General features: G+C 49.7%; 1 protein-coding gene across 1 annotated transcript in view; it reads left to right on the top strand.

Annotated features, from left to right (window-relative positions):
• MCM9 (minichromosome maintenance 9 homologous recombination repair factor) overlaps positions 1–17,707 on the top strand; it is a 266,670-nt gene that overhangs the window by 57,561 nt on the left and 191,402 nt on the right. The window contains exon 2 of the mRNA XM_063917226.1: positions 8,588–8,666. The gene's annotated coding sequence lies outside the window, so the exon portion shown is untranslated. The remainder of the gene's footprint in view (positions 1–8,587; positions 8,667–17,707) is intronic.

The raw sequence follows: 17,707 nt of genomic DNA, 5'->3' as shown, positions 1-17,707 counted from the left end.
CTGTTGGTGCCTCTGGATCCAGATCCACTCTACACCCTGATTGTTTTCCTGTAGAACCCAGTGTACCTCGCAGAAAGCGAGTGAACAATGGTAAGTCAACCATAACTCTACTTTTTCAGTGTTCTAAGTAGAGCCCTTAAGCTGGGTACACATTAAAAAACGTGTGCCCAGCATGACATCAGCAGCGGGAGTGCCGGCATCGGTAAGTGCATACACACTTCCCGATGCCGGCAGCAACAGTCCTGATCTGAGGCACTACCCTGACTGCCAGAATGCTGGGAGGTAAGTCCCTGCCCACCTACCACTGGTGCACATGCCACCACTTAAAGAGATTTAACTAAAATTGATTTGTTATCCCGTATTGCACTAAACTACATAGATGGCACAAAAAATAGAATTTTGGTACTTACCGATAAATCCTTTTCTCCTAGTCCGTAGAGGATGCTGGGGACTCCATACGGACCATGGGGTATAGACGGGATCCGCAGGAGCCTGGGCACACTGAAAAGACTTAAACTGGGTGTGAACTGGCTCCTCCCTCTATGCCCCTCCTCCAGACCTCAGTTATAGGAACTGTGCCCAGGAGAGACGGACATTTCGAGGAAAGGATTTTTGTGTAAACTAAGGGCTACAAACATACCAGCCCACACCACAAACATACCGTATCACCGGAATAATAGTAAACCAGATAACCGTATGAAATAACAACAGCAACAAGCTGAAAACCAGAAATACACTACCCGTGTATAAACCAAGTTAACCAACACGAAAACATTGCCAGTAACAGTCCGCACTGGGATGGGCGCCCAGCATCCTCTACGGACTAGGAGAAAAGGATTTATCGGTAAGTACCAAAATCCTATTTTCTCTTACGTTCTAGAGGATGCTGGGGACTCCAAAAGGACCATGGGGTCTATACCAAAGCTCCAGACCGGGCGGGAGAGTGCGGACGACTCTGCAGCACCGACTGAGCAAACGTAAGGTCCTCATCAGCCAGGGTATCAAACTTATAGAACTTGGCAAAAGTGTTTGCCCCTGACCAGGAGGTGGCTGCACGGCAAAGCTGTAAAGCCGATGCGCCTCGGGCAGCCGCCCAAGACGAGCCCACTTTTCTGGTAGAATGGGCTTTTACTGACTTCGGCACGGGTAGCCCGGCCGAAGAATGAGCCTGCTGGATCGTACTACAAATCCAGCGTGCAATAGTCTGTTTTGAAGCAGGATGACCAATCTTGTTGGAAGCATACAGGACAAACAGCGCCTCAGTTTTCCTGGCAACAGCCGTTCTGGCGACGTAGATCTTCAAAGCTCTCACCACATCCAGAGACTTTGGAACCGCCCCAGCATCCGTAGCCACCGGCACCACAATAGGTTGGTTAATGTGAAACGAAGACACCACCTTCAGCAAAAATTGTTGACGAGTCCGCAATTCTGCCCTATCAGAATGAAAAATCAAATACGGGCTCTTATGAGATAAAGCCGCCAACTCTGACACCCGCCTGGCAGACGCCAGCGCCAACAGCATGACTACCTTCCAAGTGAGAAACTTCAACTCAACCTTACGCAAAGGCTCAAACCAGGAAGACATGAGAAACTGTAAGACCACGTCAAGATCCCATTGAGCCACAAGAGGCACAAACGGAGGATTGATATGCATTACTCCTTTCACAAAAGTCTGAACCTCTGGGAGGACAGCTAATTCCTTTTGAAAGAAAATAGACAAAGCCGAGATCTGCACCTTGATGGAGCCTAATTTTAGGCCCGCATCTACACCTGCCTGCAAAAAATTGAGAAAACGACCCAAGTGAAACTCTTCCGCAGGAGCCATTTTGGTCTCACACCAGGAAACATACTTTCTCCAAATACGGTGATAATGTTTCGCCGTAACCTCCTTCCTAGCCTTAATGAGATTGGGAATGACCTCCCCGGGAATACCCTTACGAGCTAAGATCTGGCGCTCAGCCTCCATGCTGTCAAACGCAGTCGCGGTAAGTCTGGAAACACGCATGGACCCTGCAACAACAGGTCCTCTCTTAGAGGAAGCGGCCAAGGATCTTCCACCAGTAACTCCTGAAGATCCGGGTACCAGGCCCTTCTTGGCCAATCTGGAACGACGAGAATCGCCTGAACCCTTGCTCGTCGAATGATCCCCAGTACCTTTGGAATGAGAGGAAGTGGAGGGAACACATACACCGACCTGAACACCCACGGAGACACCAGGGCGTCCACTGCACTTGCTTGGGGGTCTCTGGACCTGGAACAATACCCCGGAAGCTTCTTGTTGAGACGAGACGCCATCATGTCGATTAACGGAATTCCCCAACGCTTTGTCACTTCTGCAAATACCTCTTGGTGAAGAGCCCACTCTCCCGGATGGAGATCGTGTCTGCTGAGGAAATCTGCTTCCCAGTTGTCCACTCCCGGTAGGAAGACTGCTGACAGAGCGCTCACGTGTTGTTCCGCCCAGCGAAGGATTCTTGTGGCCTCCGCCATTGCCGCTCTGCTCCTTGTTCCGCCTTGACGGTTTATATGTGCCACCGCTGTGATGTTGTCTGACTGTACCAGGACAGGTCAACCCTGAAGAAGGCTTCTTGCTTGTTGCAGGCCGTTGTAAATGGCTCTTAACTCTAGAACATTTATGTGGAGACAAGCTTCATGGAGCGACCATTTCCCCTGGCAGTTTTTTCCTTGGGTGACTGCGCCCCAGCCCCGAAGACTTGCATCTGTTGTCAGAAGCACCCAGTCCAGGATACCGAACCGGCGACCTTCCAGGAGGTGAGAACTTTGCATCCACCACAGGAGAGAAATTCTGGCTCTGGGAGATAGACTTATCTTCCGGTGCATGTGCAGGTGAGACCCGGACCATTTGCTCAGCAAATCCCACTGAAACACCCGGGCATGAAACCTGCCAAACGGAATGGCTTCTTACGCCTCAACCATTTTCCCCAGAACCCGAGTACATTGATGGATGGACACAGTCTTCGGCCGCAGAAGTTCCCTGACCATTGACTGCAGTTCTAGAGCTTTTTCTTCTGGAAGAAATACTCTTCGTAACTCCGTGTCCAGAATCATGACCAGAAACGACAGCCGAGTGGCCGGAATCAACTGAGATTTCGGCAAATTTAGCACCCAACCGTGCTGCCGGAGCACCAATAGTACCAAACTCACACTCCTCAGCAAATGTTCCTTGGACCTCGCTTTTATCAGGAGATCGTCCAAGTACGGGATAATTGTAACCCCTTGCCTGCGAAGGAGAACCATCATCTCCGCCATGACCTTGGTGAAAATCCTCGGGGCCGTGGAAAGCCCAAACGGCAACGTCTGAAATTGGTAATGAGAATCCTGTATCGCAAACCTTAGGAAAGCCTGATGCGGAGGATAAATTGGGACGTGTAAGTAGGCATCCTTTATGTCCACTGACGCCATAAAATCCCCCCCTTCTAGGCTGGCAATCACCGCTCAGAGATTTTATCTTGAACTTGAAAACTTTCAAGTATGGATTGAGGGATTTTAGGTTCAGAATCGGTCTGACCGAACCGTCCGGTTTCGGCACCACAAAGAGGCTCGAGTAGAACCCCTCCCCCCGTTGAGACGGGGGAACGGGAACAATGACCCTCTGGAGACACAACTTTTGTATTGCTGCCAGCACGACCTCCCTGTCCGGAAGAGACACTGGCAGGGTCGACATGAAAAACCGGTGAGGGGGCGTCTCCTGAAACTCCAGCCTGTAGCCCTGAGATACAATCTCTAGAACCCAAGGATCCAAGTCCGATTGGACCCAGACCCGACTGAAGAACTGCAGACGGCCCCCCACCGGGACGGACTCCCCCAGGGAACCCCAGCGTCATGGGGTGGACTTCTGGTCCGGGGCGCCTGACACTGCAGGCGATTCTTTCCCCTTCCTCTATCTTTTGAAGCGAGAAAGGACGAACCCTTTCCTCGCCTGTATTTATTTGGACGAAAGGACTGCATCTGCTGATGATGTGGTTTTTTGTGTTGTGTGGGAACATAGGGAAGAAACGAGGACTTACCCGCCGTCGCGGTAGACACCAGGTCCGCCAAGCCTTCCCCAAACAGGACATTACCTTTGAAGGGTAACGCTTCCATAGCTCTCTTGGAATCCGCGTCAGCATTCCATTGATGTATCCACAGCGCCCTTCTGGCCGAAATCGACATGGCATTGGCTCTTGACCCCAAGAGACCAACATCCCTCGCCGCATCCTTCAGGTAATCTGCAGCGTCCTTGATATAACCAAGAGTTAAAAGAACAGTATCTTTATCGAGGGTATCCATATCAGAAGCTAAATTCTCAGCCCATTTAGCAATAGCACTACTCACCCATACCGACGCCACAGCAGGTCTGAGCAATGCACCCGTATTAGCGAAAATGGACTTTAGAGACGTCTCCAGCTTGCGATCTGCCGGATCCTTGAGAGCTGCCGTGTCAGGAGACGGAAGCGCCACCTTCTTAGACAAACGAGATAAAGCTTTACCAACATTAGGAGACGCCTCCCATTTTCCCCTATCAACTGATGGAAAAGGATACGCCATGTAAATCCTCTTGGGAATCTGCCACCTCTTGTCTGGCGACTCCCAAGCCTTTTCACAAAGAGCATTCATCTCATGAGAGGGGGGGAACTGCACCTCAGGTTTTTTCTCTTGAACAAGCAAATCCTTGTTTCCTGTACGGCAGGTTCTTCAGAAATGCGTAACACATCTTTTATAGCCACAATCACGTACTGAATACTCTTAACTAATCTAGGATGTAAAGGAGCCTCAGTGAAGTCGACATCGGATTCAGAATCCGTGTCGGTATCCGTATCTACCACTTGAGTGAACGGCCTCTTTATCGACCCCGACGGGGTCTGTACCTGTGATAAATCATCCTCCATGGATTTTTTCCACACCTGTGTCTGTGATTCAGATTTATCTAATCTCTTCGATAAAGAAGTTACATTAGAATTAATTGTGTTCAACAGTGCAAGTAAGTCAGGTATCGGCTGCGTTGACAGAGCCAACTCCATACCCGCATCTGCCTCCCCCAAAACCTCCTCCGGTGAATAACATTCAGCCTCAGACATATCGACACCTAGTATCGACCCACCGACACACACATACAATGCCTCAGCTAGGGGACAGGCCCACAAGGAAGCCCGGACAGAGAAACACAGAGGGAGTATGCCAGCTCACACCCCAGCGCCCATATATCCCACCAAGGAAAATTTATGTACCAGCGCTGCCCAATATACCAAATATGCACCAGCTACTGTGTCCCCCCCCCGATAAGCTCCCCGTTACTTTGATGGAGCTCGTGGAGGTCCCGGACCAGCGTCTTCTGTCTGCACACGAGGAGAAAATGGCGCCTGTGAGCCGCGCGGCTAAGCTCCACCCCCTCCCGGCGTGCTTCAGCCCGCCAAATTCAAACTCACTAAAATGCCGGCGGGGGTCCCGAAAACGGTGCAAATGCACCGAACAAACATCTGCCGGCGCCAGAAGACCCAGTAACATGCTGCCCAGGGCGCCCCCCCCAGCGCCCTGCACCCTGTGAGTGCTGGAGGAAATGTGTGTGTGTGGGAGCATGGAGCGCAGCGTTGCCACTGCGCTGTACCTTTACTGAAGTCTTCTGCCGTCCTGAAGTCTTCTGGTCTTCTCATACTCACCCGACTTCTGGCTTCTGTGAGGGGGGTGACGGCGTGGCTCCGGGAACGAGCAGCTAGGCGCACCAAGTGATCGAACCCTCTGGAGCTAATGGTGTCCAGTAGCCGAGAAGCAGAGCCCTTAAACTAAGAAGAAGTAGGTCTGCTTCTCTCCCCTCAGTCCCACGATGCAGGGAGCCTGTAGCCAGCAGGTCTCCCTGAAAATAAAAAACCTAACAAAGTCTTTCCCAGAGAAACCCAGGAGAGCTCCCCTAGTGAGTGTACAGTCAGTCCTGGGCACAAAGTCTGAGGTCTGGAGGAGGGGCATAGAGGGAGGAGCCAGTTCACACCCAGTTTAAGTCTTTTCAGTGTGCCCAGGCTCCTGCGGATCCCATCTATACCCCATGGTCCTTTTGGAGTCCCCAGCATCCTCTAGGACATAAGAGAAATATTCCTGTAGGTGGTAGAGCCACTTTAAAGGATAACGCTACCCCCACAAATGACAGGTGATTGGGGGAGGGGGGCTAATATTATTTAATTTTGTTTTATTGTTTGATATGGCCGGCAGGCGACCCGGTGGCGGGGGGAGTGAAGTTTCTTCACTCCCCCCTCCCCCGGCTCCATAGCAGTGCATGCTAATATGGACGAGATTGTCCATATTGACCTGCATGCATAAGCGACGGGGCATCAACGATGAACGAGCGCGGGGCCGCACATCGTTCATCGTTGGTGTTTAGTGAAATCTATAAGTGTGTAGACAGCTGTAGAAAAAGAGGAACTAGCAATCAATATTGAGAGTCGCCTACAACACTGGCTGTTACACGCCATATATTTTTTTATAACAACTCGTTGTAAACCTGCACATTCGCAAAGAAGATTTACTTCAAAATGTAGAAAACTGGGAAACTATTTTATACAGCAATGTGATCTTGGTGTGATCCTCATGATAAAGTCTTGTTATTACATATGTCCTTTGTTATAGTATATGTGTTTCCTTGTCTACCCTTGTCGAGTACCTTCTGCTCAGTCATATGGTAGTCACATTGATTTTCACTTTTAATGTATATCAAACTTTAAATGTTTTTATTAAAAAAATAAAAATCTTTATGAATATTTTTTTCAAGTGTACCCCAACAAAAAGAGTCTTCTTTTCTTTCTTCTTGTTACCTATTACAATATACGACTCTTGGGAGCACCACCAACAGAGATATTCTGACTTAACCCATTTGGAGTATATTTTTGCAATGTTGGTTACTGTCATGTATTAAGCTATCAAATGATATGAATTTGGGTCTGTGCGGAACCCTCTCTTGCTCTAGATCCATTCATCATTGCCACAGCGCAGGATATATTACTGATATCTCCTGCATGCAGTACAGATCCGATGTACTGCGTATCCCCGTACAATAGTATGGGGATGTAGAAATTGTACAAAGTTTTTGGAACTTGACTGCTGAAACTACTGTACTAATGCCATCCTAAAATGGCATTAACCAGGTGATCCCTGATTCTCTCTATAGGAAGGAGATCCAAGTTGCTAAGAGGGATCCATTTTGCTCCATCTATCCCTCACATATGTAAGTCAAGGTTGCACAAAGTACAACTGATAATAGAAGGAGGAAGTGGTTACTGCTTCAGACTTCTAGCACATATTAATCAAGCCTTGCAGAGTGATAAATTGCACGGAGATAAAGTACCAGCCAGTAGGTCCCTAACTGCCATGTCACAGGCTGTGTTTGAAAAATGACAGTTAGGAGCTGATTGGTTGGTGCTTTATCACTGTGCTATTTATCAATCTCCAAGGCTTGATAAATCTGTGCCTAAATATCCAAACAGAATGCACTAGTCCTTCTAGAAATGCAGTTGCCCATTCACCCCTTCCCTATTCTTATAGGGCCACTGGTTGATCAGCAAGTAAAATATCCAATTGCACTCTGGTTATATGGATGGGAAGCAGTTAGATTCCTGGCTGTCTGGATCCCGGCAATGAAGATACTGACGCCGGAATCCCAACAGCCAAGGAAATCCCGGTGGTCGGCATTCTGAACGGGGCCCGCAGTCCCTACTCGGGGGTGGTCCCACCCCTTCCCCCCCCCCCCCAAGGGGGAATAAATTAGTGTGGCAAGTGAAGTTCGCCACCGAGCCTGAAGCGTAGGGAGCAGACATGCTGCGCTCGCTGTCAGGATTCTGGCGTCGGTCTTATGACTGATAGGATCCCGACCGTCAGGATCCCATACTGATCCCATATGGACCATCTGCTGATAGACTAGATTTGTAGTCTGGCTTTCATGTGTCTATCATATTAGTCACTGATACGGTTGTTTTATGATCGTGCTAAAAATTGCTTGTTCAGTGTGTAGTCTACTTAAGGGACACTTTAATCAGTGAATGTTTAATTATAAGATATACTACAGGAGTTTATCCCATAAAAAAACTATAACCTAAAATGTGTGTATTGGTAAAGGTAAAAGTCATGGCCAAATATATAAGTAAATATTTTTAATAAGCTAATGTGTTTACATTTAAAAACTTGCAATTGTTTAATGGGCCCTACACATTGGCCGATTACACTGAAAGATATGAACGATCTCATTCATTGATGAACAAGATATCGTTCATATCTATCAGTGTGTAGGCCCCAACGATGAACGATGCGCGGGCCCGCGTTCGTTCATCGTTGGTGCCGGCTCATTTAAACATTCAAGCCAATATGGACAATCTCGTCCATATTAGCATGCAGGGCTATGGGGACAGGGGAGTGGATAAACTTCAAGCCCCCCCCCCCCCCCTTACCACTCCCGCCCACCCATCACAGCTGCATCGGCCGTCTGGCACCTCAGCCGGCAATCGGCCAGTGTGTAGGGGCTAAAAGAGAGTGCACCTTGTACACCTTTTCAAATGTTGGAGGCAGCCAGCAACAGTGTTTCATTCTTGTTTTCATTGTAATTATCCAGACATCCTGCAGTCAACCTAAGAATGTGCAAACTGGCAAGCTGAGAGAAATAACTTGTGAGGCTCCTCATCTGGTTCAAGGTAAATTACCTGTTTCATGCATAAGGTTGGTACACATGCTTCTCAGTACATCTTGCAAGAGGATGAAAGGGCTGTAGACACGATGGGCCTGAATCTGTTTTGGTAGCAAACAAAAGCACCTGGGCAAAACCATGTTGCAATGCAAGTGGGGCAGATGGCGTCAGCCAATTAGAGCTCTTGGACCGGCAGCAGCTACTCCTGATTGACTGCTGGACCGCAAGCTTTGATTGGCTCACGGACCGGTGCTATATTTGAGATGCCTGGCGTCGGAGACTGGAGAGCTGCGGACCAGACACATTGCAGTGAGTGAGCCGGGGGTGATGAGGGCGGGTTCCCTCGGTGTAGCACCCCGGGGGTTAACACAGCCTCAACCGCCACACTGGGAGCCAGCTATTCTGGTCCCCCCAGCAGCTGCTCTGCTCCCATGTGTAGCACTGTAGCTCGGGACGCTTGTTCCTGCTGCCGTGGCACTCTGCCAGCATGTAGCACTGAGGTGCCAGGAGTGAAGCTCCTAGACCTCAGCATTCAGCACACTGCGCACCCCCCATCCCCGATCCCCGCCGCATTGGGTTCCGGTCAGGCTGGTCCCCTTGTTTGTGGCGCACTCAGGGCTGCAGAGGCTCTGTCCCCTTTCCACACAGAGAGCCGGCTTGCCCGGTCACCCTGTTTGTGGTACAGACCGGGTGGCAGATATTCCCCCCAGATTTATTATTTTTACTATCCATCTAACGTGCCCATACATTACAGATTTGTCTCAGTGATCTGCAGATTTTGATTGCATCTTGAAATTTTGATTGTGCCCATACATCAGCTGAATCGATTGTCATTTTACAAGTCATATGTAGAAAATTAAATAATGGATAGTGCTACTACCTCCCACCCACTTCTGTTAATAGAAAAAAATAAGGAAAAAAAAAGTGTGAGGTCCCCCAAAGCATAACCAGCCCGAGCTCTGAGCCAGTGGTGGTTCACAAAATACAGGGGAGGAAACGAGTGTTGTTCCCCTGTATTTAATTAACCAGCACCGGACTTTTGGTGCTGGCCCTAGTTCTAAAAATATGGGAATATAAATGAGTAGGGGTCCCCATATTCTTAAAACCAGCACCAGGCTCCACTAGCAGGGTGATAATGCCACAGCCAGGGGACACACTGGATGGGGTCCCGTGGCCCAAGCACCCCCCCCCCCCCTAACTAGTCAGCCCGGGCTGGGGATTCCTGGGGGAGTAGGGACCCCTCCTCTCCAGGGCACTCAAGGCTGGGCTGAAGCCTGGGGCTATCCCCCGCACTCCTGGGTGGTGGATGCAGGGTTGATAGATTGGCATACTGTAAAAAAATTATTGTCCTTTACAGTGGGACTACAGGTCCCAGCAAGCCTGCCTCGCATACCTGTACTTTGAGAACCACAAGTACCAGCATGCAGGGCAAAAGGAAAATGTAGGGCGTCGTCCGGTGTCTGTCTGTGATCTTCACCTGGGGGGCGGTGGCTACGTGAGCTCTTCTTAGCTCCTACTCTGCTGTCGGACTGTCTGACCGTCTTGCGCTGGCTAATATAGCCAGGCCAAGGGGGGCGGGACGATGACACGGTGAGCCGCAATTGGCTCACCACGGCCATCTTGAATTTTTTTAAATGGGTAGTACAGCCAATCACAAGCATTCCTCTTCCGGGATTCAGGAGAGGAACGGTATGTCACCGCACTCTTACTACTACCGCCGCCCGTGCCTGCTCGCACTTTTACTACCGCCCCATCTCTCCCCACAGTATGGGCAAAGTGGTCGGCCTATCGCCCATACACTACAGATAAACCTGCGATAAAACATGATTTTTAAACATGTTTAAAAATTATGATTTGGTGATTCCAATCATTTATTTTGATCGGAGTCGCCAGTAGGGGATCCCATACATCAGCAATTTATTGTAGCAACCCTCTCCAGAAATGGAGGATTGTCAAAAAAATTTTGCAGGTGTATAGTTTTACCTTACTTGCTTTTTTTTTTTGCTTTACCTCCAAATCAGAATCAGGCCCAATGTCCTGAATTCCTGAAAAGACATTAGAAGGTTATGTAATGGGAGGATTACTCTGAATATGAGTTTTGAAGCCTTTTCATATGCAGTATTTAGAAAAATATGTTCTTGGGGCTCGTATATAAATAAGTCAGCAGTACCAACCACTATGTTGCTGCTATAGACAGTGATTCCTTTAATACAATCTCAGGTTTATTTTTCTCTTATACCCCTTTTCCACTAGCTCTAAAAACACGGGTAAATGCGTGGGAGCGCGCATTTACCCGCATTTCTCTGACGTCCTAGTGGATGCTGGGAACTCCGAAAGGACCATGGGGAATAGCGGGCTCCGAAGGAGGCTGGGCACTCTAGAAAGATTTAGGACTACCTGGTGTGCACTGGCTCCTCCCACTATGACCCTCCTCCAAGCCTCAGTTAGATTTTGTGCCCGGCCGAGGTTGGATGCACACTAGGGGCTCTCCTGAGCTCTTAGAAGAAAGATAGTCTTAGGTTTTTTATTTTCAGTGAGACCTGCTGGCAACAGGCTCACTGCAGCGAGGGACTAAGGGGAGAAGAAGCGAACTCGCCTGCTTGCAACCGGATTGGGCTTCTTAGGCTACTGGACACCATTAGCTCCAGAGGGATCGACCGCAGGCCCAGCCTTGATGTTCGGTCCCGGAGCTGCGCCGCCGTCCCCCTTACAGAGCCAGAAGCAAGAAGATGGTCCGGAAAATCGGCGGCATGAAGACATCAGTCTTCACCAAGGTAGCGCACAGCACTGCAGCTGTGCGCCATTGCTCCTCTCACACTTCACACTCCGGTCACTGAGGGTGCAGGGCGCTGGGGGGGGGGCGCCCTGAGGCAGCAATAAAAACACCTTGGCTGGCAAAAATACCTCAATATATAGCCCCAGGGGCTATATATGAGGTAAATACCCCTGCCAGATTCCATAAAAAAGCGGGAGAATAGGCCGCGGAAAAGGGGCGGAGCTATCTCCCTCAGCACACTGGTGCCATTTTTCCCGCACAGCTCCGCTGAAAGGAAGCTCCCTGGCTCTCCCCTGCAGACTACACTACAGAAAAGGGTAAAAAAGAGAGAGGGGGGGCATTTAATTTGGCGCAGTATATAGTTTATATTAAAAAGCAGCTATAAGGGACATAACTCAGTTAGTCCCTGCCTTATATAGTGCTCTGGTGTGTGCTGGCATACTCTTACTCTGTCCCCCCAAAGGGCTTTTGTGGGTCCTGTCCTCTATATAGAGCATTCCCTGTGTGTGTGGAGTGTGTCGGTACGGCTGTGTCGACATGTTTGATGAGGATAATGAGGTGGAGGCGGAGCAGATGCCTTTAGAAGGGATGTCACCCCCTGGGGGGCAGACACCTGAGTGGATGAGCTTATGGAAAGAAATGAGTGCACGTATAGACTCATTACATAAGAAATTTGACGACATGCCGACTGTGGGACAGCCGAGTTCTCAGCTCGTGCCTGTCCAGGTGTCTCAAAAGTCATCAGGGGCTCTGAAACGCCCGCTATCTCAGATGGCACAAGTAGATGTCGACACGGATACTGACACCAGTGTCGACGACGATGAGTCACATTTAATGCCCATTAAGGCCATTCACTGCATGATTGAGGCAATGAAAGAGGTGTTAAATATTTCTGATTTACATCCAGGTACCACAAAAAAGGGTATTATGTTTGGGGAGAAAAAACTACCTGTAGTTTTTCCCCCGTCAGATGAATTAAATGAAGTGTGTGAAGAAGCGTGGGCTTCCCCTGATAAGAAATTGGTAATTCCTAAGAAGGTACTAATGGCGTTCCCTTTCCCGCCAGAGGATAGGTTACGTTGGGAAACACCTCCTAGGGTGGATAAAGCGCTCACACGTTTGTCTAAAAAGGTGGCACTACCGTCTCAGGATACGGCCGCCCTTAAGGAACCTGCTGATAGAAAGCAGGAGGCGATCCTGAAGTCTGTATATACACACTCAGGCATTATACTTAGACCAGCTATTGCGTCAGCATGGATGTGCAGTGCTGCCGCTGCGTGGTCGGATAAACTGTCAGAAAATATTGACACACTAGACAGAGACACGATTCTGCTAACAATTGACCATATCAAAGACTCAGTCTTATATATGAGAGATGCACAGCGGGAAATCTGCCGGCTGGCATCTAAAGTAAGTGCATTGTCCATCTCTGCTAGGAGATGCTTATGGACTTGCCAGTGGACTGGAGATGCAGATTCCAAAAGGCACATGGAAGTTTTGCCTTATAAGGGGGAGGAATTATTTGGGGATGGTCTCTCCGACCTAGTTTCCACAGCAACGTCTGGGAAGTCAGCATTTTTACCCCATGTCCCCTCACAGCCTAAGAAGGCGCCATTTTATCAGGTTCAGTCCTTTCGAACCCAGAAAAACAAGCGGGGAAAAGGAGGGTCTTTTCTGTCTAGAGGCAGAGGTAGGGGAAAAAGGCTGCAACAAACAGCAGGTTCCCAGGAGCAAAAGTCCTCCCCCGCTTCCTCTTCCAAGTCCGCCGCATGACGGTGGGGCTCCACAGGCGGAGCCAGGTACGGTGGGGGCCCGCCTCATTAATTTCAGCGATCAGTGGGCTCGCTCACAGGTGGATCCCTGGATCCTTCAAATAGTATCTCAGGGGTACAAGCTGGAATTCGAGGCGGCTCCACCCCACCGGTTCCTAAAATCTGCCTTGCCGATTGCTCCCTCAGACAGGGAGGCGGTGCTAACAGCGATTCACAAGATGTATTCCCAGCAGGTGATAATCAAGGTACCCCTACTTCAACAAGGCCGGGGTTACTATTCCACACTATTTGTGGTGCCGAAACCGGACGGTTCGGTGAGACCCATTTTAAATTTGAAATCCTTGAACACATACATAAAAAAATTCAAGTTCAAGATGGAATCGCTCAGGGCGGTTATTGCAAGCCTGGAGGAGGGGGATTACATGGTATCCCTGGACATCAAGGATGCTTACCTGCATGTCCCCGTTTACCATCCTCACCAGGAGTACCTCAGATTTGTGGTACAGGATTGCCATTACCAATTCCAGACGCTGCCGTTTGGACTCTCCACGGCACCGAGGGTATTTACCAAGGTTATGGCGGAAATGATGATACTCCTTCGAAAAAAGGGAGTTTTAATTATCCCATACTTGGACGATCTCCTAATAAAGGCACGATCCAAGGAACAGTTGTTAGTGGGAGTAGCACTATCTCAGGAAGTGCTGCGCCAGCACGGCTGGATTCTGAATATCCCAAAGTCACAGCTGGTCCCGACGACACGTCTAATGTTCCTGGGAATGATTCTGGACACAGTCCAGAAAAAAGTCAGAGACCTCCTAAAACCAAAACAGGTATCGGTGCATCACTGCACGCGGGTCCTGGGAAAGATGGTAGCTTCTTACGAAGCAATTCCATTCGGCAGGTTCCATGCCAGAATTTTTCAGTGGGACCTGTTGGACAAGTGGTCCGGATCGCATCTTCAGATGCATCGCTTGATAACCCTGTCCCCAAGAACCAGGGTGTCTCTTCTGTGGTGGCTGCAGAGTGCTCATCTTCTGGAGGGCCGCAGATTCGGCATACAGGACTGGGTCCTGGTGACCACGGATGCCAGCCTACGAGGCTGGGGGGCAGTCACAAAGGGAAGAAACTTCCAAGGACTATGGTCAAGTCAGGAGACTTCCCTTCACATAAATATTCTGGAACTAAGGGCCATTTACAATGCCCTAAGTCAAGCAAAATCCCTGCTGCTACACCAGCCGGTGCTGATCCAGTCAGACAACATCACGGCAGTCGCCCATGTGAATCGACAGGGCGGCACAAGAAGCAGGATGGCAATGGCAGAAGCCACAAGAATTCTCCGATGGGCGGAAAATCATGTACTAGCACTGTCAGCAGTGTTCATCCCGGGAGTGGACAACTGGGAAGCAGACTTTCTCAGCAGGCACGACCTCCACCCGGGAGAGTGGGGACTTCATCCAGAAGTCTTCCAAATGATTGTAAATCAGTGGGGTCGTCCACAGGTGGACATGATGGCGTCCCGCCTAAACAAAAAACTAGAGAGGTATTGCGCCAGGTCAAGAGACCCTCAGGCGATAGCTGTGGACGCTCTAGTGACACCGTGGGTGTACCAGTCAGTTTATGTGTTCCCTCCTCTACCTCTCATACCGAAGGTATTGAGAATAATAAGAAAGCGAGGAGTAAACACAATTCTCGTGGTTCCGGATTGGCCAAGAAGAGCGTGGTACCCGGAACTTCAAGAGATGATCTCAGAGGACCCGTGGTCTCTGCCGCTCAGACAAGACCTGCTACAGCAGGGGCCCTGTCTGTTCCAAGACTTACCGCGGCTGCGTTTGACGGCATGGCGGTTGAACGCCGGATCCTGAAGGAAAAGGGCATTCCGGAGGAAGTCATTCCTACGCTTATTAAAGCTAGGAAAGAGGTTACAGCAAATCATTATCACCGCATATGGCGGAAGTATGTTGCATGGTGTGAGGCCGAAAAGGCCCCAACAGAGGAATTTCAACTAGGTCGATTTCTGCATTTCCTGCAAGCAGGAGTTAATATGGGCCTAAAACTGGGCTCCATTAAGGTACAGATCTCGGCTCTGTCGATTTTCGTTCAAAAAGAACTAGCTTCAGTACCTGAAGTTCAGACATTTGTTAAAGGAGTGCTGCATATTCAGCCCCCGTTTGTGCCCCCTGTGGCACCTTGGGATCTCAACGTGGTGGTGAGTTTCTTAAAATCACATTGGTTTGAGCCACTAAAAACCGTGGATCTGAAATATCTCACGTGGAAGGTGGTCATGTTATTGGCCTTGGCTTCTGCCAGGCGAGTATCAGAATTGGCGGCTTTGTCTTGTAAAAGCCCTTATCTGATTTTCCATATGGATAGGGCAGAATTGAGGACTCGTCCCCAGTTTCTCCCTAAGGTGGTGTCAGCGTTTCACCTGAACCAGCCTATTGTGGTGCCTGCGGCTACTAGGGACTTGGAGGACTCCAAGTTGCTAGACGTTGTCAGGGCCCTGAAAATATATGTTTCCAGGACGGCTGGAGTCAGAAAATCCGACTCGCTGTTTATCCTGTATGCACCCAACAAGCTGGGTGCTCCTGCTTCTAAGCAGACTATTGCTCGCTGGATTTGTAGTACAATTCAGCTTGCACATTCTGTGGCAGGCCTGCCACAGCCAAAATCTGTAAATGCCCATTCCACAAGGAAGGTGGGCTCATCTTGGGCGGCTGCCCGAGGGGTCTCGGCTTTACAACTTTGCCGAGCAGCTACTTGGTCAGGGGCAAACACGTTTGCAAAATTCTACAAATTTGATACCCTGGCTGAGGAGGACCTGGAGTTCTCTCATTCGGTGCTGCAGAGTCATCCGCACTCTCCCGCCCGTTTGGGAGCTTTGGTATAATCCCCATGGTCCTTTCGGAGTTCCCAGCATCCACTAGGACGTCAGAGAAAATAAGATTTTACTCACCGGTAATTCTATTTCTCGTAGTCCGTAGTGGATGCTGGGCGCCCATCCCAAGTGCGGTTTATCTGCAATACTTGTACATAGTTATTGTTAACTAAATCGGGTTATTGTTGAGCCATCTGTTGAGAGGCTCAGTTGTTTCATACTGTTAACTGGGTTTCATAACACGAGTTGTACGGTGTGATTGGTGTGGCTGGTATGAGTCTTACCCGGGATTCAAAATCCTTCCTTATTGTGTACGCTCGTCCGGGCACAGTGTCCTAACTGAGGCTTGGAGAAGGGTCATAGTGGGAGGAGCCAGTGCACACCAGGTAGTCCTAAATCTTTCTAGAGTGCCCAGCCTCCTTCGGAGCCCGCTATTCCCCATGGTCCTTTCGGAGTTCCCAGCATCCACTACGGACTACGAGAAATAGAATTACCGGTGAGTAAATTCTTATTTCTCTATCGTCCTAAGTGGATGCTGGGGTTCCTGAAAGGACCATGGGGAATAGCGGCTCCGCAGGAGACAGGGCACAAAAAAGTAAAGCTTTACTAGGTCAGGTGGTGTGCACTGGCTCCTCCCCCTATGACCCTCCTCCAGACTCCAGTTAGATTTTGTGCCCGAACGAGAAGGGTGCAATCTAGGTGGCTCTCCTAAAGAGCTGCTTAGAGAAAGTTTAGTTTAGGTTTTTTTCTTTACAGTGAGTCCTGCTGGCAACAGGATCACTGCAACGTGGGACTTAGGGGGAAAGTAGTAAACTCACCTGCATGCAGAGTGGATTTGCTGCTTGGCTACTGGACACCATTAGCTCCAGAGGGATCGAACACAGGCCCAGCCGTGGAGTCCGGTCCCGGAGCCGCGCCGCCGACCCCCTTGCAGATGCTGAAGCGTGAAGAGGTCCGGAAACCGGCGGCTGAAGACTCCTCAGTCTTCATAAGGTAGCGCACAGCACTGCAGCTGTGCGCCATTTTCCTCTCAGCACACTTCACTGGGCAGTCACTGAGGGTGCAGAGCGCTGGGGGGGGGCGCTCTGAGAGGCAAATATAAACCTTATACAAGGCTAAAAATACCTCACATATAGCCCATAGGGGCTATATGGAGATATTTAACCCCTGCCTGACTGGAAAAATAGCGGGAGAAGAACCCGCCGAAAAAGGGGCGGGGCCTATCTCCTCAGCACACGGCGCCATTTTCTGTCACAGCTCCGCTGGTCAGGACGGCTCCCAGGTCTCTCCCCTGCACTGCACTACAGAAACAGGGTAAAACAGAGAGGGGGGGCACATTAATGGCTATATATATATATATATTATATATTAAAGCAGCTATAAGGGAGCACTTAATATAAGGATATCCCTTGTATATATAGCGCTTTGTGGTGTGTGCTGGCAGACTCTCCCTCTGTCTCCCCAAAAGGGCTAGTGGGTCCTGTCTTCATTAGAGCATTCCCTGTGAGTTTGCGGTGTGTGTCGGTACGGGGTGTCGACATGTATGAGGACGATATTGGTGTGGAGGCGGAGCAATTGCCAAATATGCAGATGTCACCCCCCAGGGGGTCGACACCAGAATGGAT

This window comes from Pseudophryne corroboree, chromosome 4, assembly GCF_028390025.1.
Source record: "Pseudophryne corroboree isolate aPseCor3 chromosome 4, aPseCor3.hap2, whole genome shotgun sequence".
NCBI lineage: Eukaryota > Metazoa > Chordata > Amphibia > Anura > Myobatrachidae > Pseudophryne > Pseudophryne corroboree.
This window is presented reverse-complemented; position numbering and strand designations above follow the sequence as displayed.